Source organism: Aquarana catesbeiana, linkage group LG06, assembly GCF_042186555.1.
Source record: "Aquarana catesbeiana isolate 2022-GZ linkage group LG06, ASM4218655v1, whole genome shotgun sequence".
NCBI lineage: Eukaryota > Metazoa > Chordata > Amphibia > Anura > Ranidae > Aquarana > Aquarana catesbeiana.
In genome coordinates this window covers 402,310,318-402,335,956 of record NC_133329.1, presented here as the reverse complement: position 1 = coordinate 402,335,956, position 25,639 = coordinate 402,310,318, and positions in this window count along the sequence as shown.

The following is a 25,639-nucleotide window of genomic DNA, read 5'->3' as shown; positions in this document are numbered from 1 at the left end:
AAATATCCCTTAGTTAGTGGACGCAATAACTTTTACGCAAATATACGCTTATTGGGATTTTTTTTTACCAGAAATTTTAAGAAGAATCCATATTGGCCTAAATTGATGAATAAATTCGATTTTTTTACATTTATTTGGGGAATGTTTTATAGCAGAAAGTAAAAAATATTGTTTTTTTTTTCTCAAAATTGTTGATCTTTTTTTTGTTTATAGCGCAAAAAATAAAAACCTCAGAGGAGAGCAAATACCACCAAAAGAAAGCTCTATTTGTGGGAAAAAAAGGATATCAATGTTATTTGGGTGTAACATCGCACGACCGCGCAATTGTCAGTTAAAGTAACGCAGTGCCATATCGTAAAAAATGGCCTGGTTATGAAGGGGGTGAAACCTTCTGGGGCTTAAGTGGTTAATCTAGTTATTTAGTTTCGTTAAATTTGGTTGATTCGTTCAGTTTTTTTCCGGGATTCGTATTCGAAATTCGTTCTATGTATTTTTCTAATTTTCTTTTGAATTTATCGTTCTTTTCTCGATTCGAAGCGGTCGAATTGAAAATTTTAGATATCTTTTTTTCTATTCGAATGCGGCAGCCCAGTAACCAAACATCTGATTGTTATTTATACACATCGATCTTGTTTGTATTAATAATACATTTATTCAAAAATGCGAAGTATTATAATTAATAAAAGTAATATCATACTTTCAAAATGTTACTATGTACAATACTGTGCAGAAGTTTTAGCCAGCTGAGAAAAAATAATGTCAAGTACAAATGCTTTTAAATATGTATATTTTACTGGTTTCTTTTTATCAATTTCACACTTGCAAAGATGAACAAAAGAAAAAAAATATTCACCAAATGATAATGACCCTTTAAATCACCTTTGGCTTACCAAACACAGAATTATTTCAAATTGGTACACTAATAACACACACAGTCTTTGATTTCAACAATATGTTTTCAGTTCAAACTTGAATGCAATTCGATGTAAAACTAGAGTCGCATTTCAATTCGATATTCGGACGAATTTTCTTTCGTTATTTGAAGAATTCGGAAAAATTTGTTAGTTCTGTAATTCAGCGTCTCATATATATACAGTTGTGTGAAAAAGTATTTGCCCCCTTCCTGATTTTTTCGTTTTTTGCATATTTCTCACACGTAAATGATTCAGATCATCAAACACATTTTAATATTACACAAAGATAACCCGAGTAAATCCAAGATGCAGTTTTTAAATTATTATTTCATTTATTAAGGGGAAAAAGCTGTTCAAACCTGCCTGCCCCTATGTGCAAAAGTAATTGCCCCCTCCTATGCTGAATCATGAATGAACTGTGATTAACCAAAATTTTTTGGAAAGCTAAAGTTAAGTTTCACTTGCCACACCCAGGCCTGATTACTGCCAGATCTGTTGAATCAAGAAATCACATAAATAGAAGCTGTCTGACAAAGTGAAGCATGCTAACAGATCACAAAAAGCCACATATCATGCCACAATCTAAAAAAAATCAAGAACAGATTAGAAAACAAGTAATGGAAGGAATTCAAAGCCATTTCTAAGGCTTTGGAACTCCAGTGAACCACGGGGAGAGCCATTATCCACAAATGGAGATAACCTGGAACAGTGGTGAACCTTCCCAGGAGTGGCCGGCCTACAAAAATTACTCCAAAAGCATGACGACGACTCATCCAGGAGGTCATAAAAGAACCCAGAACATCATCTAAAGAACTGCAGGCCTTACTTGCCTCAGGTAAGATCAGTGTTCATGATTCAACAATAAGAAAGAGTCTGGGCAAAGATGGCATCCATGGGAGAGTTCCAAGACCAAAGCCACTGCTGACCAAAAAGAACACAAAGGCTCATCTCACATTTACCAAAAAACATCTTGATTATCCCCAAGACTTCTAGTCAAATATTCTGCGGACTGATGAGACAAAAATTTTACCTTTTTGGAAGGTGTGCGTCCCGTTACATCTGTCATAAAACGAATACAGCATTTCATAACAAGAACATCGTACCAACAGTCAGACATGGTGGCGGTAGCGTGATGGTCTGGGGCTGCTTTGCAGCTTCAGGACCTGGAGGACTTACCATAATTGATGGAACCATGAATTCTGAGCTCTACCAGAAAATCCTAGAGGAGAATGTCCGGCCATCAGTTTGTGAACTCAAGCTTAAGTGCACTTGGGTTATGCAGAAGACAATGATCCGAAAACAACAGCAAGTCCACCTCCAAATGGTTCAAACAAATCAAAATTTAGGTTTTGGAAGTGGTCTAATCAAAGCCCAGACTTAAATACAATTGAGATGCTGTATCATGACATTACACAGGCTGTTCATGCTGGAAAACCCTCCAATGTGGAAGAATTAAAACAATTCTGCAAAGAAGAGTTGGGCCAAAATTGATCCACAGCGATGTGAAAGACTCATTGCCAGTTATCGCAAACGCTTGATTGCAGTTGTTGCCGCCAAGGGTGGCACAACCAGTTATTAGGTTCGGGGGGCAATTACTTTTTCACATAAAGCCAGGCAGGTTTGGACAGCTTTTTTGCCTTAATAAACTAAACCATTATTTAAAAACTGCATTTTGTATTTACTCGGGTAATCTCTGTGTAATAATAAAATTAGTTTGATGATCTGAGTCATTTAAGTGTGACAAATATGCAAAAAAAATTAAAAATCATAAAGGGGGCAAATACTTTTTCACACAACTGTACCTGAATCTTCGAATAACGAAAAATTCTTCCGAATATTTCTTCGGAATGAAACGAACCGCACAAGTCTCTTGTCTCTTACAGCTCTGCCCCGAGCTACATCACCAATCTTTTCTCCAATATCACCCAAACCGTCCTCTCCGTTCCATATTCAAGACCTTCTGCTTACTAGCTCCCTAGTCTCCTTCTCCCATGCTAGTCTCTCGGACTTCTCCAGAGCCTCCCGCATCCTCTGGAACTCACTACCCCAATCTGTCTGGCTATCTCCTACTCTGTCCACTTTTAGGCCATCCCTGGAACTCATCTCTTCAGGGAAGCCTATCCTGCATTCAGATAATAACCAAACCTTTTATTTCTCTCATCAGTTCATCCCTCACAGTACTACCTTTTGTTCTGCTAGATCAGGGGTCTCAAACTGGCGGCCCTCCAGCTGTTGCAAAACTACAAGTCCCATGAGGCATTGCAAGGCTGACAGTTACAAGCATGACTCCCACAGGCAGAGGCATGATGGGACTTGTAGTTTTGCAACAGCTGGAGGGCCGCCAGTTTGAGATCCCTGTGCTAGATCCTCCCTATTAGATTGTAAGCTCGCAGGAGCAGGGCCCTCCTAACCCTCTTGTATTGAATTGTATTGTGTCAGGGCTCAGCTGTCGGCTAATTACCAGCTCCCATCTCTCTCCACAGTTACTCAGCTGTTGATGATATCCTGCTCGTCAGTCCTGCTTACTTAACCACCTGCTATCCGCGCTATGGCCGAATGACCGCCACACCGCGGACCTGCATTCCCGGGAGGCCGTCATATGACGGCCTCCCCTGTGCACGCTCCCGGGCGCGCTGTGATCACTGAGTCACTGAGACTCGGCTGATCACCGATCCGTGTAAGGGGCCGGTCCTGGCCCCTTACCATGTGATCAGCTGTCAGCCAATGACAGCTGATCACATGATGTAAACAAAAGATCGGTAATCGTTTTTTTTTTTTACTCATGCTGACAGCGCGAGTAGAAAAAAAAAGCCGATCACCGGATCGGATGTCAGGGACATCGGTCCCCAAGTGGAAGAGGCACATCTGCCTCATCAGTGCCATTTAAAAGTGCCACCTAACAGTGCCCACAGTGCCACCTAACAGTGCCCACAGTGCCACCTAACAGTGCCAACAAGTGCCACCTATCAATGCCCACAAGTGCCACCTATCAATGCCCACAAGTGCCACCTATCAATGCCCACCTGTAGTGCCAATCAGTGCCACCTGGCAGTGCTGCCCATCACTGCCACCCATCAGTGCCCATCACTGCCGCCTATCAGTGCCCATCACTGCCGCCTCATCAGCGTACATCAATGAAGGAGAAAAATGACCTGTTTTAAATTTTTTATAACAAAATATAAAAAAAAAACATTTTTTTAAAAAAAAATTCAGTTTTTTACATTTTTTTAACAAAAAGTAAAAACTGCAGAGGTGATCAAATACCACCAAAAGAAAGCTCTATTTGTGGGGAAAAAATGATAAAAATTTCATTTGGGTACAGTGTTGTATGACCGCGCAATTGTCATTCAAAGTGCGTGAGTGCTGAAAGATGAAAATTGGTCTGGATAGGAGGGGGGTTTAAGTGCCCTGTAAGCAAGTGGTTAAAGTGGATGTAAACCCGAATTATTATTATATTTTTTTTTTTTTATCATACTGTAGAGTATAAGATTTCCTATCATTTCAGCCCAGTCTTGCCACACAGAGTTAATCCATCTCTGAGCAATCCTCTTTTATTGTTCAGTGAGATAAATCTTGACAAACTGAGAAAAACTTTGTCAGCTCCTCCCCCTTGCTGTGAGTGACAGGTGATTTACATCTCTCGTGCACTAGCCTAAGACACAGGCATTATTTTTTAATTCCCTCCCCCACTCCTTTCTTCAGCAGCTCTGCAAGGATTGGCTGTTCCACACCTCAGCATGATTTGGCATGCTGAAGTCATGTGGTTACTTTCCTGTCTTTTCACTGGATGTTAGAGATCATAGCAGAAGTTCAGCAGAAGTTCAGTGTTAGCATATTGACAAGGGGAGTGTAGAGGTGGGCGGGGAGTCTACTGACACATCACGACTCCACTCACCGAGCTCCAGACAACAGACCCGCCCACAGAATATGCCGTTTTTTATGTCTCATAACAGACAGAGGGGAGACATTTGACAGGTAAAGATACATACAGGAGGCATGTATATCCTTATAGATAACCCCTATGGCAGGAGTTTAGAAAGGATGACATTAGGTTTACATCCACTTTAAGCCGTCCAGTCCAGAGGAGCTCTGCCTTAGCCTTGGTCAACATTACAGAAACTATCTCCTGCAATCCTGTTTTAAGACTGGCTTTACTGACATCCCTTCTGGCTCCAGATCCTGCTTGCTGTTCCACTACTTTGATCCCTGACTTCTGGCTTGGCTGACTATCCATTCCGGTTACTGAACTTTGGCTATGTTTTGATGTTTGTTCTTTTTACTTTTATTATTAAACAAGTGTGATTTACCTGTACTTCTGTCTCAGTCTGATTTCATGGTTTCTGACATATTGTTGCTGTATTGTCTCCCTTTATATTGTAAAGCACTGCGCAAACTGTTGGTGCTATATTACAGTTTTTCTCCATTGTTTTGGCTCATTTCTTGAAACAGAAATGACATTCTCAAAACTCTAAGTTCATTTGGCAAAACAGTCTTACAGTTCAGCACAACTCTATAATTCACGTGCAAAAGCTCATATCTCTCCCAAAACTGTTCACTCATTCTTCAAAACCATATTCCTTTCCCATATAAAGAGTCAGTGCTACCAAAATGGCAAAGATTCTTCTCAATTGCTTTGGCTCATTTCTTGAAACAGACCAGACGTTCTCCACTCTCTTGGTGCTTTTGCCAAAATAACCTGGATGGTTCAGCACAACACCATGGTTCACCTTCAAAAGCTCATATCTTTCCCAAAACAGTTCACTCATGTGTCAAAAATAAATTTCTTTCTCATTCAAATAGTCAGTGCCCCCAAAATGCTTCATCCCTTTGGCATTGTGTAAGCACTGCAAGTCAAAATGTTTAGATGTTTTGTCTCTAAGGCAGAGGACCATTGAAATATCCCTCATGTCCACCTTTCAGTCTTAGCCCAGTCCTTTATTGACAATGGTTACTGCACAGTTTTTGTCTAGCTAACTGAATACAATTGTATAAAACTGAAAAAAAAGAAAAGATTTTAGGGTAAGAGTAGCCTCCAAGGTTTTACATCACACATTGCACTCATACTGCCAAGGAAAAATTACTTTACAGTATTGTAACCATTATCATTCACACACAAAGTAACTTCCATACATCAGAGTAAAAAGAAAATGTATACAGCATAATACACGGAAATATAAACACACAAACAAAAAACAAGGAAAATTACATTTAGCCTACAATGCTGTAAATAAAGCTGGAGTTTCACAACTACTGTAACATCTCTTCACTGGCCACCGTCCTCACCCTCCTGCCCATCCATGCTGTCTGTCTGGCCACAGATTCTCATCAACATTACAGCGTATATCCTCCCTTGCGATGCAACGATGGAAGAAGCTGCGTGCATGTCGCAACCATCCCCTACAAAAAACAAAGGGAAAGGTAATTCATCAAGGAGGAACATGCAATGGTCAAAACGTATATGAAATGCTTTTTATTGAAAGTACACTATAAACACCAATCCAATAATATACTGTAAAAACAGGTACCATCACCAATATAAAAATGACAACGTTGTCATTGACAGACACAGATGGCCACCACTCACATATACCACACACACAGGGGCGGACTGATAACTCATGGGGCCCCCGGGCAATAGGAGATTATGGGGCCCCCAGGCAATCAGAGATTATGGGGCCACACAGTATACACATACATGTACACACAGTATACACAGACAAATGTAAAAAAAACACAGATTTATACATACTGTCCCTGGTTTTACTGAGGCTGGCAACCCTGATGGGGCCCCCTAGTGGCCCAGGGCCCTCGGGCAGTGCCCGAGTGGCTCAATGGTCTGTCCGCCCCTGCACACACACCTCATGTGAATTCATTCAAGATAGATATACAAGAATGAATTCAGATTAGATACTAAATTTTCATCTGCTGGATAACTGAAAGTCCTGGTAAATCAAATGATAACAGCAGATGGTAATTGAAAGGAGAGATATGTGGGGTTGTGGATGGTAATGCAGTAGCCCTAGATATCAGGTCCTCATAGATGTAGGAACAAGAAGAACCGGGGGGATAGGAGGGGAAGATGGGGGGAATGGAAATGGGAAGACCCTGTACTGACTCAACAGTAGCGTGGTCACTGGATACTGCAGTCCTGGTCAGTTACTGTAAGATCACCCTGGGCCATCAATATTTCGCAGCGCTGATGACAGGGAATGGGAGTTCCTGTTTGCAGGATATGGTGAGCCGTAGCAGATTGAATCAGGCTGAGCAGTGTAACTCATTTATAGGGATGAGCCGAACACCCCCCGGTTCGGTTCGCACCAGAACCCGCGAACGGACCGAAAGTTCGCACGAACGTTAGAACCCCATTGACGTCTATGGGACTCGAACGTTCGAAATCAAAAGTGCTCATTTTAAAGGCTAATTTGCATGGTATTGTCCTAAAAAGGGTTTGGGGACCCGGGTCCTACCCCAGGGGACATGTATCAATGCAAAAAAAACTTTTAAAAACGGCCGTTTTTTCGGGAGCAGTGATTTTAATGATGCTTAAAGTAAAAAAAAAAAAGTGAAATATTCCTTTAAATATCGTACCTGGGGGGTGTCTATAGTATGCCTGTAAAGTGACGCGTGTTTCCCATGTTTAGAACAGTCCCTGCACCAAATGTCATTTTTAAAGGAAAAAATCTCATTTAAAACTGCTTGCGGGTTTAATGTCATGTCGGGTCATGGCAATATGGATGAAAATCAGTGAGACAAACGGCATGGGTACCCCCCAGTCCATTACCAGGCCCTTTGGGTCTTTTATGGATATTAAGGGGAACCCCGCACCCAAATTAAAATAAGGAAAGGTGTGGGGCCACCAGGCCCTATATACTCTGAACAGCAGTATACAGGCGGTGCAAACAAGACAGGGACTGTAGGTTTGTTGTTAAGTAGAATCTGTTTGTAATTTTGAACATTTTTAACGTGTTTAGCTCCAGCCAAAAAATCTTTTCTAAGCTTTTTGGAAAACATAGGGAAGGGTTATCACCCCTGTGACATTTGTTTTGCTGTCTTTCCTCCTCTTCAGAAGATTTCACCTCACTTTTTTGTCCCAATGAAAAATGTTTTTTGAAAATTTGGGTTTTTTTGTGGAACAAGGATTGGAAAGCATCAGTGGAAAGGAGAAATTGTTTTCCCATATTAACTCTTACAGGAGAGAATTTCCCTTCCTAGGGGTAGATTTCATCTCACTTCCTGTTGTCTCCTTCCGTTTGCAAGTAGGAGTCGTTTGTAAGTTAGATGTTTGAAAGTAGGGTCCTGCCCTATATACTCAGCAGAAATTTGGGCCTTAGGTGTTGCTGTGGCCACAACACTGTAAGCCCTCACAGGGCCCTGCTGTGAAATATTAGATCAAGAATTGTAATTACATGCCCCTGTTGAACAGGAGCTGAAAAATTAGGCCTTAGGCACTGGTGCTGGTGCCACAACACTGCAACCCCTCACAGACACTCTAGTTGGAACGCAGGAATGAGCCCTGCTGCAAATTATTGCTTCAAAAATTGTAATTACACGCCCCTGTTAGACAGGGGCAGAAAAATTGGGCCTTAGGCACTGGTGCTGGTGCCACAACACTGCAACCCCTCACAGACACTCTAGTTGGAACGCAGGAACGAGCCCTGCTGCAAAGTATTGCATCAAAAATTGTAATTACACGCCCCTGTTAGACAGGGGCAGAAAAATTGGGCCTTAGGCACTGGTGCTGGTGCCACAACACTGCAACCCCTCACAGACACTCTAGTTGGAACGCAGGAACGAGCCCTGCTGCAAAGTATTGCATCAAAAATTGTAATTACACGCCCCTGTTAGACAGGGGCAGAAAAATTGGGCCCTAGGCACTGGTGCTGGTGCCACAACACTGCAACCCCTCACAGACACTCTAGTTGGAATGCAGGAACGAGCCCTGCTGCAAAGTATTACATCAAAAATTGTAATTACACGCCCCTGTTAAACAGGGGCTGAAAAATTGTGCCTTAGGCACTGGTGGTGGCGCCCAGAACCAAAAATGTTCTTACAAGCTATCAGCGTGATGATTGAGGAGGAAGAGGATAATTACTCAGGGATAGTCACTCAGCATCAGCATAGGCAGTCTTTGAAGGGATCTGAGATTTCAAAAAAAATTATTCGGTTACATCAGCATCAGGTGCTTGGTAGCTGGTGGTGATCCAAGACTCATTCATTTTTATGAAGGTCAGCCGATCGACCGAGTCGGTGGACAGACGCACCCTGTGATCGGTTACCACGCCTCCAGCAGCACTGAATGTGCGTTCCGAAAGAACGCTGGATGCAGGACAGGCCAGTAGCTCAATTGCATACTGTGCAAGCTCTGGCCAGTGATCCATCCTCAAGACCCAGTAACCCAGAGGATTTTCGGTGGGAAAGGTGTCCAAGTCTGATCTTGCCCCTAGGTATTCCTGCACCATGTAAAACAGACGCTGGCGATGGTTGCTGGAACCGATCATACCTTGGGGCTGCGGACCAAAAAATTGTCTGAACGCATCGGTCAGACGGCCACCTTCTCCACCACTCCTTCTTTGACTGACCGAAGCCTCAGCAACACGTTGTCCAGAAACAGGAGTTTGTAACCTCCCAGTCTCTGGGAACGCGTTGCACAGACCTTTCTGCAAGGCCTCCCGAAGATGTTTCATCCTCTGCTCCCTCTGCGATGGCAAGATAAGGTCCGCAACCTTACCCTTGTAACGTGGATCAAGGAGGGTTGCCAGCCAGTATTGGTCCTTCTCCTTGATACCACGAATACGAGGATCCTTACGCAGGCTTTGCAGGATCAGGGAGGCCATGCAGCGTAGGTTTGCTGAGGCATTCGGTCCGGAGTCCTCTGGGTCACTAAGAACGACATGGTCCGCAGCCACCTCCTCCCAGCCACGTACAAGTCCATGTGTTTCTTGGGACTGATCCCTTAAAGACTGCTGCTGATGCTGAGTGCCAGGCTCCACCTCCATACTGACACAATCTTCCTCCTCCTCCTCTTCCTCCTCGTCCTCTTCCTGTGTGATCGGCGGGCACGCAGGAACACTGTCTGGATAAAGGGGGCCTTGAGAGCTAAGGAAGTCCTCCTCTTCCTGCCTCTGTTCTGCCTCAAGTGCCCTGTCCATTATTCCACGCAGCGTGTGCTCCAACAGGTGAACAAGGGGGACAGTGTCACTGATGCATGCACTGTCACTGCTCACCATCCTCGTGGCCTCCTCGAATGGTGACAGGACAGTGCATGCATCCCTGATCATGGCCCACTGGCGTGGGGAAAAAAAACCAAGCTCCCCTGACCCTGTCCTGGTGCCATAGTCGCACAGGTACTCATTGATGGCCCTCTGCTGCGTGTGCAGCCGCTGCAGCATGGCCAACGTTGAGTTCCACCTGGTGGGCATGTCACAGATTAGGCGGTTCTTGGGCAGGTTAAACTCCTTTTGGAGGTCCGTCAGCCGAGCACTGGCATTATATGACCGGCGGAAATGCACACAGACTTTCCTGGCCTGCCTCAGGACATCCTGTAAGCCCGGGTACCTGCCCAAGAACCGCTGCACCACCAAGTTAAGGACGTGAGCCAAACAGGGCACATGGGTCATTTGTCCCTGTCGGAGGGCAGAGAGGAGGTTGGTGCCATTGTCGCAAACCACCATTCCTGCCTTAAGTTGGCGTGGCGTCAACCACCTCTGAACCTGCCCCTGCAGAGCTGACAGAACCTCTGCCCCAGTGTGGCTCCTGTCCCCCAAGCACACCAGCTCAAGCACCGCATGGCATCTTTTGGCCTGCGTACTTGCGTAGCCCCTTGAACGCCTACGGAGCACCGCTGGTTCCGAGGAAGAGGCCATGGAGGAAGAAGAAGAGGAGGGGGTGGAGGAGAGAGGTGTGTCACAATCAGCATTTTGGAGGCGTGGTGGCGGAACAACCTCCAACACTACTGCACCTTGTCCTGCATCCTTCCCAGCTGCCAGCAGAGTCACCCAATGCGCCGTGAAACTTAGGTAACGTCCCTGTCCATGCCTGCTGGACCATGAGTCAGCGGTAATATGCACCTTACCGCTGACCGCCCTGTCCAGCGAGGCATGGACATTGCCTTCCACATGCCGGTAGAGAGCCGGAATCGCCTTCCGTGAGAAAAAGTGGCGTTTGGGTACCTGCCACTGAGGAACCGCACATTCCACAAACTCACGGAAGGGGGCAGAGTCTACCAACTGAAAAGGCAGCAGTTGAAGTGCTAGCAATTTTGCCAAGCTAGCATTCAACCGCTGGGCATGTGGATGGCTGGGAGCAAACTTCTTTCGGCGGTGCAGCAGCTGGGGCAGGGAAATTTGCCTGGTACAATCTGACGTCGGTGTACCAAAAGCAGATTGCCCACAAGTACTTGGCTGTGACACACCTAATTCTACACCTTCATTCCTCTCACTGCAGGTCTCAGAGAGGACTGAAGGTCTAGTGGGGTTGGAAATCTCAGCTGATGAGGAGCAAGGAGAGATCCTCTTTGTTCTTTGGTGTGGGTCTTTTAGATACGCTTGCCAACGAACTGCATGGCAGGTCAACATATGTCTGGTCAAGCATGTGGTACCCAAGCGGGAGATATTTTGGCCACGCGAGATACGCTTGAGACATATGTTGCAAATAGCAGCGGTGCGATCTGATGCACTCGTCTCAAAAAAGGCCCACACCAAAGAACTTTTTGAATAACGCGCAGAGACTGCAGCGCCCTGCACATGTGGAGCTTTGGGGTGTGATGCAGTCAATGTGCTGCCCTTAGGCTGGCCCCTGGAGGGCATCCTGCCTCGTTGGTGATGTGCTGCCGCCTCCTCCTCCTCCTCCTCCTCCTCCTCCTCCTCCTCTCTCCTATCAGGCACCCACGTTGAGTCAGTGACCTCATCATCCCCTCCCTCCTCATCACTGGAGCAAACCTGGCAGTATGCTGCAGCAGGGGGAGCATGACTGCCAGATTGCTGTCCTTCTTGGGCACCCCCTCTGTCTGCGCTCATGTTACTGCCTTCATCGAGCTCAGTATCGTCATCAGAGCCTTCCAAACGCTGGGCATCCTCCTGGAGCATGTACCCAACACTGTGGTCAAACAGTTCGAGGGAATCCTCATGAGGACATGGTGGAGCCAGGGAAGGAGTCACTGATGACATTGAGCTGAGGGAAGAGGCCGCTGCTTTGCCAGACAAAGCACCCTGGGCATGGGTGAGAGAGGATGAGGAGGATGAGGACGGCTTGGTCATCCACTCGACCAAGTCTTCCGCATGTTGCGGCTCAACATGGCCAGCTGCTGAAAAAAAGGCCAAGCGTGTCCCATGGCCACGTGCTGATGAGGATGCACCGTCTCCACGACCAGCACTAGACACAGAGCCTGCTTGCCCTCTCTTATTGGCTTGTGACTGTCTGCCTCTCCTTCTTGGCCTTCCAGACATACTAATGGCCTGTAGCTGCACTAAGCTGGGATAGAACACCTGTAATTTTCTTCAAGTAGCTTTATATACTGTAACCAGACAAGCCTGCCTGTCAGTAGGAAGATAACAGGAACAGATCTAGCTGAACACTGTGAGCAGGACGCACTGTACTAAATGTAAATAGTCTAGCTGCCTGACCGTGGTACTAATAGGATCAAATAGAACACCTGTAATTTTCTTCAGGTAGCTTTATATACTGTAACCAGACAAGCCTGCCGGTCAGTAGGAATTTAACAGGAACGGATCTAGCTGAACACTGTGAGCAGGACGCACTGCACTAAATGTAAATAGCAGGAACGGATCTAGCTGAACACTGTGAGCAGGACGCACTGCACTAAATGTAAATAGCAGGAACGGCTCTAGCTGAACACTGTGCGCAGGACGCACTGCACTAAATGTAAATAGCAGGAACGGATCTAGCTGAACACTGTGAGCAGGACGCACTGCACTAAATGTAAATAGCAGGAACGGATCTAGCTGAACACTGTGAGCAGGACGCACTGCACTAAATGTAAATAGCAGGAACGGATCTAGCTGAACACTGTGAGCAGGACGCACTGCACTAAATGTAAATTGCAGGAACGGATCTAGCTGAACACTGTGAGCAGGACGCACTGCACTAAATGTAAATAGTCTAGAAGATAACAGGAACGGATCTAGCTGAACACTGTGAGCAGGACGCACTGCACTAAATGTAAATAGCAGGAACGGATCTAGCTGAACACTGTGAGCAGGACGCACTGCACTAAATGTAAATAGCAGGAACGGATCTAGCTGAACACTGTGAGCAGGACGCACTGCACTAAATGTAAATAGCAGGAACGGATCTAGCTGAACACTGTGAGCAGGACGCACTGCACTAAATGTAAATTGCAGGAACGGATCTAGCTGAACACTGTGAGCAGGACGCACTGCACTAAATGTAAATAGTCTAGAAGATAACAGGAACGGATCTAGCTGAACACTGTGAGCAGGACGCACTGCACTAAATGTAAATAGCAGGAACGGATCTAGCTGAACACTGTGAGCAGGACGCACTGCATTAAATGTAAATAGTCTAGATAGAAGATAACAGGAACGGATCTAGCTAAACTGAATACAGTGTATATATATATATATGCAACACCTGGGATGCATATATATACACAATACACTGTAAGTGCAGCTAACTGACTGACTGTTCTGCCTAATCTATCTAACTCAAATCAAATGACACTGTCTCTCTCTCTCTCTCTCTATCTCTCAGCACACCGGAACACACACTACACAGGGCCGCCGTGCAGGCGGCCTTATATAGTGTGGGGTGTGTACTAAATCCCCTGAGCCATAATTGGCCAAAGCCACCCTGGCTTTGGCCAATTACAGCTCTCTCTACTGACGGCGCTGTGATTGGCCAAGCATGCGGGTCATAGTGCATGCTTGGCCAATCATCAGCCAGCAATGCACTGCGATGCCGCAGTGAATTATGGGCCGTGACGCGCCACACGAATTTAGCGCGAACGGCCCATAACGTTCGCAATTCGGCGAACGATCGAACAGCCGATGTTCGAGTCGAACATGGGTTCGACTCGAACACGAAGCTCATCCCTACTCATTTAGTGAATCATACATACTGGGTGGATGCACTGATTGAGACAACTGTCCCCTGTCCAGGACACAAACAGATTAGATCTCACCCAGTGTTGACTCTGTGGTGCATCAGGACACATCACCGGACCGAGTTCAGGCTCATGCCGCCTCCAGCTGGCTAGTTGAGTTGTCTCCCATCCTCCGCCGGGTCCTCAGCTGTGCATATCCTTTGAGGGCGTACTGAGGGTAAGTAGAAGGTGTACGCCCAGGGAGATGCGGTGAATAAAGCAGGGTTTTCTAAAGCGTTCAGTCCTCTGTTCGATCCGTTTCCCGGGAAGTTTCAAACGGCCATGTTACTGTAATTACAGGCCAGTGATGCCTGGGCTGGTGGGTGGATCTGGAGGTCTGTGGGAACGCTATGGGTAGCGTGATGGCATCATGCTGACGCGTTTCATCCGCCAATCGGATTTCATCAGAGCATCCCCTACACTGATCTCCTGTAATATCCTCACAGGCAGCATCCATTGCATGGAGCAGGGACCTCTGATCTTGAGCTCGATGCTCATACACTCTCCACCTCCAAGCGGATAAAAACTCCTCAAAAGGGTTGAGGAAAGGAGAGTAAGGTGGTAGGAACACCATATCCATCCTTGGATGAGCAGTGAACCAGGCCCTCATAAGCAGGCCACGGTGGAAATTCACATAGTCCCATACAATTATATATTGTGGTAGGTGAGGCCCTATGAGACCTCTCTTATTTTCAGGGATCAAATCCAAATGAAGGCGGTCCAAGAAGATAAGGAGCTTCTGTGTATTCTATGGGCCAAGACTGGGGATTGAGTGGCCACACCATTCTCAGAAATGGCAGCACACATAGTTATATTACCCCCTCGCTGGCCTGCGACATCCACCGTGGCCTGGTGGCCACTAAAATTTCGGCCACGTCTTCGGCCCTTGGCCAGGTTGAAGCCAGCCTCATCCACATACACGAGTATGTGAGAGGTCTCATTTCCTTCCAATGCCAACATTCTCTACAATAGAGTAAAAAAAGAAAACATCAAATCAGTCATACAGAAGAGTCATACACTACAGTTACAGACAGTTACATAGGAATGTTCTACACAAGTTCAATATATTACTGGCCAGTATTCCAGTGGTTCCAAACCTGGGGTACATGTACCCTATGCAGAGGTACTACAGGGGGTATTTGACAGAAAGGGGAGGGGAAAAATTATCAATGAGTAGACTTACTGAAATGTTACAGTAAAACTCACAGTATTAGATAGATTTACATGGGAGGCACTACTGTAATTGCAGCTCTTTGACCCTTTTTCTTACTGTATTGTATGTTATATTCTTTAAAATAAGGATTATAATGATAATTGCATCATACAGTAAGCTGCAGTTTTTAGACAAAATGTTTATAAATCAGATACGTAAATCAAATACTTTCATACCTGGATTACCTAGATTCAGAAATCAGGTAAAGTGGGTACTGAAACCAATACATTTCGGGAAACACTGCTTATGGTAATTGTAAAAAGGTTATCTTGATGGACAACCAGTGACTGACTTACATGTACATACTGGTACCGCAGCTCTTTCACAGAGTTGACATTTTGGAATATGGCTTTGTCTTGTAGGATTGCAGTGCGGATCTGTCTCAATGTGATGGCATTATTTGCCAACACCATGTTACAGATCTCTTGTTCTTGTTGTTCATTGAGAAGTTTTCCTCAGCCACCCGTGCCAGGTTGTCATCCAATCCTAGACATAGAATTCAAAGGACAACACTCCATTCGTAATTTATACCTTATGTATTCCGTACAGAATGAGTTACCAATGTAATCGTATTGTTGTTTTACTTACAGTAACTTTACCACAATTCCAATGCATCACTGCACCGTGACTGGAATACTACTATAAACTGTATCATCAATATTGTAGAAAATAAACTATTCCATACTATTCCATAGTTTATTTTCTACAATATTTTTCTTGTCATTGTTAGTATCATACGTAACATCCCACTGAGGTAAGATACTGTAATACTGTAGGCCTATCACACACACACACACACTAAATGAATACGTAAATGAATAAATAAATATATTTGTTGCTCTATGCACAGTGTCCTGTCCTATACATTATATAATTCCATCATTGACTGACTACATACCTGTTTTCCCTGCAAAAGGTTTGGATGATAGAGAAGACTGTAGAGCGAGGCACATTAGGTTGCATTCGGCGACCTTCCTCCGCCATTGTGAGGCCATGGTTGATGACATGATCTATAATTGTGGCCCGAATTTCATCAGGTACAGCATGGTGTCTTCGTGCTCCTCTGCCTCTTCCCCCTATTTCACCACCACTCACCCTTACTCCTCTTCCTCTTCTTCTTCCTCTTCCTCGAGCAGGCAGTTTCCCTTGTTCATTTACTTGGCCAGGTGCCTCCATGTTCAGAAATTGTACTGGTCCTGCATGGTCAAGCTCTATATATACATGTTTGGCAGCATTTACAATCATGGACAACACCTGTCAGGTAACTAAACATACTGTTTGATTGGTCATCTGAGACCAACTCCGACTCCTCCTTTGTTAGGCTCCTTTCACACTGGGGCGGGGGCGTTGTCGGCGGTAAAGCGCCGCTATTGTAAACGGCAATTTACCATCGGTATGCGGCCGCTAGCGGGGGGGTTTTACCCCCCTGCTAGCGGCCGAGAAAGGGTTAAAACCACCGCAAAGCGCCTCTGCAGAGGCGCTTTGCCAGCGGTATAGCCGCGCCGTCCCATTGATTTCAATGAGCAGGAGCGGTAAAGGAGCGGTATACACACCGCTCCTTCACCGCTCCGAAGATGCTGCTGGCAGGACTTTTTTTACTGTCCTGCCAGCGCATCGCTCCAGTGTGAAAGCCCTCGGGGCTTTCACACTGGAATGAAAGCAGCAGCACTTTCGGGTCGGTTTGCAGGCGCTATTATTAGCGCAATAGCGCCTGCAAACCGCCCCAGTGTGAAAGGACCCTTAGTCAAGTTCTAGTTGCACCTGACTGTCAATTGCTGCAATCATTTTATCAAATGTTCCAAGAGATTCATATATGGTATTCATGGTATTATGTTCCTGAATAATTTTGACAATTGAACAGACTATTGTGCATGTGATGACTTAAACAATGAAATGATGCTGACACGTTTTGGAGAGAACAACCATTAGACTGAGAATTGACAATCAGTTTAGATCAACAAGATCTTTTCACTTGGAAATTGTGCTAAATGTAGGCTACTTGTACTTAATCATTTGAAAGATGTACTGAGACATTGAGACATGTACTGAGACATTTGTAATTTTGATGAAATGAGTGAGAAATTCAATTCAGTTGTGAACAATTGCCAAGTGGTTTGGAGATTTGTCCATGTTGTTTTGAGAATGTCATTTCTGTTTCAAGAAATGAGCCAAAACAATGGAGAAAAACTGTAATCCTGTATAATAATAAGAAGAAGGAAAAGAACGAGAGTTTTAACATTTAATGTATGTGTAGTCTATCACTAAAGCACTTAAAAAATTCCCGCCAATTTTTTTTTTTTTATGGTGCTCTTACTTTTGGGTATGTGGTTCCATAACCAAGTTTGTTGGTCCAGATCCATACTTGGCAGGTGTTCTATAGATTGCTGATTGAATAATGGGAGGAGCATTGTGCTCTTACTACTTCACCTACATGGTTGAGGTTCTCCAGCCTACCCCCTCTGGCGTTAGATCTTCACCTAATATGTTGTATAAAGATGGACCCTTAAAGTATAACAAATGCACTTTTTATTTTTTTGGGTGGAGTGACGAGGGATTAGACCCCCCCTCCAGTTTTTATTTCTGTCTGTGTCCCTTGTTAGGGAGATTCATCCTTTCTATTTGTCCAATTTCCTGTTATCATCAAAAGTGAAAGAAAATCCCACATTTTAGGTTGTCCCCAGATCAGGATAATCTTCCAGTGGTGACGCACTTTCTGGCGAAAACCAGGGATTCCCTCACTTCAGGGAGATTCTTCTTCATTTCCTGTTTTGGCAATGGGACAGGACATGAAGGAAAATCTCCTCAATGGGACACATATGGAAAAAAAAAATCTGACAGGGGTTAAAATCCGCCCTTGCGATATCAAAGCCCAATGATGGCTACAGCGCGGCTGGCCAGCTCTGGGATGGGCACTGGCGATGGCTATCAGTGCCCATCAGTGCCACTTATCAGTGCCCATCAGTGCCGCCTATCAGTGCAACCTCATCAGTGCCCACCAGTGCAGCTTATCAGTGCCCAATCAGGGCAGCCTCATCAGCGCCAATCAGTGAAGGAGAAAAATTACCCGTTTGCAAAATTGTATAACAAACTATGAAAAAAAATGTTTCCAAAATTTTCAGTCTTTTTTCGTTTATTTAGCAAAAAATAAAAAATCTCAATGGTGATTACATACCACCAAAAAGATCTATTTGTGTGAAAAAAAAAGATAAAAATGTCATATGGGTACAGTGTATCATGACCGCGCAATTGTCATTCAAAGTGCAACAGCTCTGAAAGCCAAAAAGTGGTCTGGGCAGGAAGGGGATAAAAGTGCCCAGTGGGCAAGTGGATAAGGATGTGCTGTTTCAGCATGGCACCATGGCATCACATTATTTAGTACATGTCAGATGACCCACAAGGCCATGTACCACAGCTTCTTTACATATTGGGCAACTGCCAATGGCACATTTACTGACTTGCCATTGACCATCGAGAGTGAGAACGGGAAGAGAACGTTGGATATAGAAGTCTTTCTCTATAATGCCACCAGATCTACTAGGAATCTGCACTGAGAAACACATTGCAGGGATGTATTTTGGACGATCTCCAACAAAGAAAATAATTTCTGCTCATTGATGCCCAGTATGATCCTCATCTATTTCCATACTGTGCAGTGCCTCGGGAAACCATTTGCTTGTTCTTGTGAATGACATTAGCAGCTCTGTTTCTTAGAAATACCTTCTATTTTAGGTTTGTTTGTACTTAGTGTATCCAGATGAAATGAAATATACTTTTTTTTAGCACAAATTGGACTTTCATTTGGTCTTAAGCTGTAATTTTTTATCTCCTAAGCTTTTTTATTATCAAAGGAAAACTGGCACAGTTAAAAAAAAAAATAGCTGTATATTTCTTGATGTCACCATGATCTTGCAACAACCCAAAATTTATTTTCCTGACGATCACAGAGATACCACATATGTGTATGTTATTTGTAGTTTGTACATATAGTAGGGTCCAGAAACAATAGTGAGCATTTTGCTATGTGTATCCTACCTAAAACACACTGATGCTAAAATTAAAAATACTTAATTCTACCTAAAATACACTGACACTGACCTTTGACCCTGGCTTTGACTCTGAGCATGAACTTTGACCCTAACCCTGACTTTGATTTAGAATAAACCCTGATCTAGCTATTGTATCTTTATATTTTATTATTATTATTTGTTTTTAACAGTTTTACATGTCCTGTTTTATACATCTCACAAAAGTGAGTACACCCCTCACATTTTTGTAAATAGTTTATTATATCTTTTCCTGTGACAACACTGAAGAAATAACACTTTGCTACAATGTAAAGTAGTGAGTGTACAGCTTGTATATACTGACATATAATCACACACATAGGTTGGACTTGATGGACTTGTGTCTTTTTTCAACCTCACCTACTATGTAACTATATAACAGTGTAAATTTGCTGTCCCCATAAAAAAACTCAACACACAGCCATTAATGTCTAAACCGCTGGCAACAAAAGTGAGTACACCCCTAAGTGAAAATGTCCAAATTGGGCCCAAAGTGTCAATATTTTGTGTGGCCACCATTATTTTCCAGCACTGCCTTAACCCTCTTGGGCATGGAGTTCACCAGAGCTTCACAGGTTGCCACTGAAGTCCTCTTCCACTCCTCCATGATGACATCACAGAGCTGGTGGATGTTAGAGACCTTGCACTCCTCCACTTTATATTTTAGGATGCCCCACAGACAGGGCCGGACTTAGCATTGGGCTTGACTGGACTCAAGCCTATGGGCCCCGCCCAATAAGGGGCCCCGCCTATTTACGTTTTAACCACTTCGCACCCTCGCTATAACCAAAAGACGGCTACAGCGCAGACCCCAATTGCCGGGAGGGCATCCCTGGACGTCCTCCTGTTTACTCCCCCTCTGCGTGCCGCCGCAGGCGCGAATCGGGGAAGTTCTGTGTTGGCTGTGTCCCTTGGACACAGCCAATCACAGATCGTGCTAAATGGCCAATCACAGCGGCCATTTAGCACTCAATCGGAGTGTCCAATGGGAGGTGATCTCATATGTAAACATATGAGATCATCTCTCATCGCTGGCTCTCCCTCCTCACACAGAGACAGCGTGTGAGGAGGGAGAGCTTCCGTGCTGCAGCGTTGAGTGAACACTCACATTAGTTACAGTTACACTACACAACATAATGCCATCTGTCCCCAGTGCCACCTATCAGTGCCAAATGTCCCCATCACCATCTGTCCCCAGTGCCACCTATCAGAGCCAAATGTCCCCATCACCATCTGTCGTCAGTGTCACGTGTCATCAGTGCCACGTATCAGTGCCATCTGTCAGTGTCACGTGCCATCTGTTATCAGTGTCATGTGTCATCAGTGCCACGTATTGGTGCCATGTGCCATCTGTCATTAGTGCCAACTGTCATTAGTGCCATCTGTCATCAGTGCCACATGTCATCAGTGCCACATATTAGTGCCATCTGTCATCAGTTTCACATGTCATCAGTGCTACGTATTAGTATTTAAAGTAATGTATAGAAGGTAGGGCCCGAAAGTGACTCAAGCCCAGGGGCCCCCACCACCCTAAGTCCTGCCCTGCCAACAGATGCTCAATAGGGTTTAGGTCTGGAGACATGCTTGGCCAGTCCATTACCTTTACCCTCAGCTTCTTTAGCAAGGCAATGGTCTTATTGGAGGTGTGTTTGGGGTCATTATCATGTTGGAATACTGCCCTGTGGCCCAGTTTCTGAAGGGAGGGGATCATGCTCTGCTTCAGTATGTCACAGTACATGTTGGCATTCATGGTTCCCTCAATGATCTGTAGCTCCCCAGTGCCGGCAGCACTCATGCAGCCCCAGACCATGACACTCCCACCCTCTTGCTAGACTGTAGGAAAGACGCACTTGTCTTTGTACTCTTCACCTGGTTGTCGCCACACACGCTTGTCACCATCTGAACCAAATACGTTTATCTTGGTCTCATCAGACCACAGGACATGGTTCCAGTAATCCATGTCCTTAGTCTGCTTGTCTTCAGTAAACTGTTTGCAGGCTTTCATCATCTTTAGAAGAAAGGGACGACAGCCATGCAGACCAATTTGATGCAGTGTGCGGCGTATGGTCTAAGCACTGACAGGCTGACCCCCCACCCCTTCAACCTCTGCAGCAATGCTGGCAGCACCCATACGTCTATTTCCCAAAGACAACCTCTGGATATGAGGCTGAGCACGTGACCTCAACTTTTTTGGTCAACCATGACAAGGTCTGTTCTGAGTGGAACCTGTCCCGTTAAACTGCTGTATGGTCTTGGCCACCATGCTGCAGCTCAGTTTCAGGATCTTGGCAATCTTCTTATAGCCTAGGCCATCTTTATGTAGAGCAACAATTCTTTTTTTCAGATCCTCAGAGAGTTCTTTACCATGAGGTGCCATGTTAAACTTCCAGTGACCAGTATGTGAGAGTGAGAGCGATAACACCAAATTTAACACACCTGCTCCCCATTCACACCTGAGACCTTGTAACACTAATGAGTCACATGACACCGGGGAGGGAAAATGGCTAATCGGGCCCAATTTGGACAGTTTCACTTAGGGGTGTACTGACTTTTGTTGCCAGCGGTTTAGACATTAATAGCTGTGTGTTGAGTTATTTTGAGGGGACAGCAAATTTACACTGTTATACAAGCTGTACACTCACTACTTTACATTGTAGCAAAGTGTCATTTCTTCAGTGTTGTCACATGAAAAGATAGAAGAAAAGATTTACAAAAATGTGAGGGGTGTACTCACTTTTGTGAGATACTGTATATCTCTGTATGTATACAATGTATTATATAATGGACCCTGTATACATACAAGGTATTATATAATGTGTATAATGTGTCCTGTATGCATATTATATAATATATCCTGTATGTATACAATGTATTATATAATGGATCCTGTGTGTATATAATGTATTATATAATATATCCTGTACGTATACAATGTATTATATAATGGATCCTGTATGTATACAATGTATTCTATAATGGATCCTGTATGTATACAATGTATTATATAATGGATCCTGTATGTATACAATGTATTATATAATGGATCCTGTATGTATACAATGTATTCTATAATGGATCCTGTATGTATACAATGTATTATATAATGGATCCTGTATGCATACAATGTATTATAGAATGTATCCTGTATGTATACAATGTATTATATAATATATCCTGTATGTATACAATGTATTATATAATGGATCCTGTATGCATACAATGTATTATAGAATGTATCCTGTATGTATACAATGTATTATATAATGTATCCTGTATGTGTACAATGTATTATATAATGAATCCCATATGTGTATTGTGCTCAGCGGTAAGGGGTAACCATTTTTTGTGTCCTGTCAATTCAAATTTTGTATGTGACCATTTCTCTTTCTGTGGAAAAGAAGAAATGAGGCTAATGAAGGGTTATCTTTTGGCACAAGGACAGTTTCAAAATAAGTGCTTCACCTCACTCTCAGAAGCCACTTCAAGCCCACTTCACCTTAAGAATAAAAAAACACCTCACTGCCCCCCACTGACTTCAGTGCGTTTGAGTAAAATGGCGAATCTTGAAAAATATCCCAGTCATCATATCTATCTCAAGATTCTCATAGAGTAGGCATGTCCAATGGCGGCCCACGTTGCAGTTTCATATGGACCCACTGTTAATTTTGACATATATATCTTTTGTGGCCCCCAATGAATCCCCAAGCACCTGGGGCTACAAAAAATATACATTCTGGCTACCTCAGAGGGGACAGGGAGGGGACAGTACAAGTGCCGACAGATTTAATACAGGAGAATCTCCTGTTTACGTGGCGGCATCTGTAATAGGAAGTCCCATATCATGGGCTGCCATTGGATGTCTGTTCTGTCAATCATATGAGGCAGGACTTTGTATTAAAGAGGCCACCGAGAAAATAGAAGATTCTCCTGTATGTAATCTGTCCCACCCCCCCTCCCTGTCCCCTCTGAGTCTGCAGATGAGCATCGATCAGGCTGCACTGAAGGCAATGGTGAGAGTGCATTTATGGCAATGGTGAGACTGCATTCATGGCAATGGTGAGGCTGCATTCATGGCATTGGTGAGGCTGCATTCATAGCATTGGTGAAGCTGAATTCATGGCAATGGTGAGACTGCATTCATGGCACTTGTGAGGCTGCATTTGTGGCAATGGTGAGGCTTCATTGATGGCAATGGTGAGGCTGCATTCAGGCAAAGGTGAGGCTGCATTCATGGCACTTGTGAGGCTGCATTCGTGGCAATGGTGAAGCTGCTTTCATGGCAATTGTGAGGCTGCATTCATGGCAATGGTGAGGCTGCATTCATGGCAACGGTGATCTGCATTCATGTCAATGGTGAGGCTGCATTCATGGCAATGGTGAGGCTGCATTCATGGCAATGGTGAGGCTGCATTCATGGCAATGGTGAGGCTGCATTCATGGCAATGGTGAGGCTGCAGATGGGCACTGGTTAGGCTGCATTGATGGGCACTGACGCTTATTTTGCTTCACAGTTCTTTATTTAAAATGTACGTTTTTTTCCTGAAACTTCCCTCTTAAAGTGAAGGTGCGTGTTATAAGCCGATAAATATGGTATATCCAAAGAACACGCCCAAGCTCTTCCTTAGTCCTGAGAAGCGCTTGGGGATTCGCTGGGGGCCACAAAAGATATATATCCAAATAAGCTAAATTCTTCACCACATACAGCAACAAGGACAAGAGAATTCTTGTTGGGCAGTGTATTAGTGCTCGGATGAACACACTTAGACCGAATTTTAATGGTTCAAAGAATGTCAGGCAAGATGGTCGGCCCTCACGCATGTTCACTTCATCAAATCTGGCCCGTCTTGCCGAGGGCAGCACCAAACCAAAATACACCATTGCTCCATTCAGTCTGTTGAGTGTGAGCTAATCTGGTTCAACCATTGGCATGTTTTTGGCCTCCTAGCTTGGACCTTATGGGTCCGTTTTTTTTTTTGCATTGAAACAAATGGGTTGCCAGCAGACCCTAAGGTGTGGAAAACCAAGCATGACCCTTTTTGTTAACCTGATGCACTGCAATGTACCATGCATTGTGAAATGCCACAACGCAGGTGCATTGCCACAGTGCAATGGGGTGCCATAAAAAAATGAATCACCATGCTGAAGTTTAAATGGGCCCTGTGACTTTGGAACCTTGGGATACAACCTTCTTTCTAATGCTTGACGCCTGTCTGTATGACCTTTACCTCGGTGTGGGGCCTTCTCCATCCCACCACTTCTATGTCTGAACCTAGAAAAGACACTTTAGTGTCCTTTCTATCTTTGTCTCCTCTCTCTCTCTCTCTCTCTCTCTCTCTCTCTGTCTCTGTCTCTCTCTCTCTCTCTCTCTCTCTCTCTCTTCTCTCTCTCTCTCTCTCTCTCTCTCTCTCTCTCTCTCTCTCTCTCTGTCTCTCTGTCTCTCTCTCTCTCTCTCTCTCTCTCTCTCTCTCTCTCCAATATTTATTGCTATAATTTAGTCTTCTTAATGTAATAAAACAATATTACATCTCTTCTGCCCATCTAATCAATGCATATTAAGTATGAATGTTTACCATTAATCACAAACCATATTAAATTGGCCAATCTCAGGTGGATACATTTAGAACACGTAAATGATTCATTTGTCCCCCAATCAAAAATTCACATTTCATGCAGATTTTGCAATAATCATTGGAACAAAACATGAAACAATTTTCAGCTTTCTGCTAATTATCATTTTTATATACACAGTGACAACTTTACTTTACCGGAGGCCATGTACTGGTTTCATTAAATGTTAATGATTAATTTTCTTTTCAAGCCATTAGAAAGTAAAAAAAAAAAATTAAAAAAGATAGATGTAATCACTAATAATAACGAAGAGATGCCAGAGAATAACTTAAAATAAATACGCATTTTTTTGGTATATTGGACGGTCTTCTTTTTGATCACAGAGACAGTTAAGATATTAAACTTGAATATCATCCACTCAATGCTTTTAATGACACATGATTATGGGGAAATGAAGTAACAGTTTAGAGAAAAATTCCAGGTATAGATATTTTATACATAGCTACCAGTGTTGGGCAAACAGTTCGGCCCAAGCATGAGTTCGGGCCAAACATTGACCGCCCTGTTCGGGGAACACCCGAATCTGCAGGTTGTTCGGCGGGTGTTCACCCTGCAATGCTGCAAAGGTGTTTTCTGCGCCCCAATTGGGCAAAGGTGGGGATGGTGTGTTCAGGGTGATGTGCAGTGTTAATATTCCACCACACATAGCATTTTGCTTTTAAGCCAAAAAAAAACAATTTTGGTCTCATCTGACCAGAGC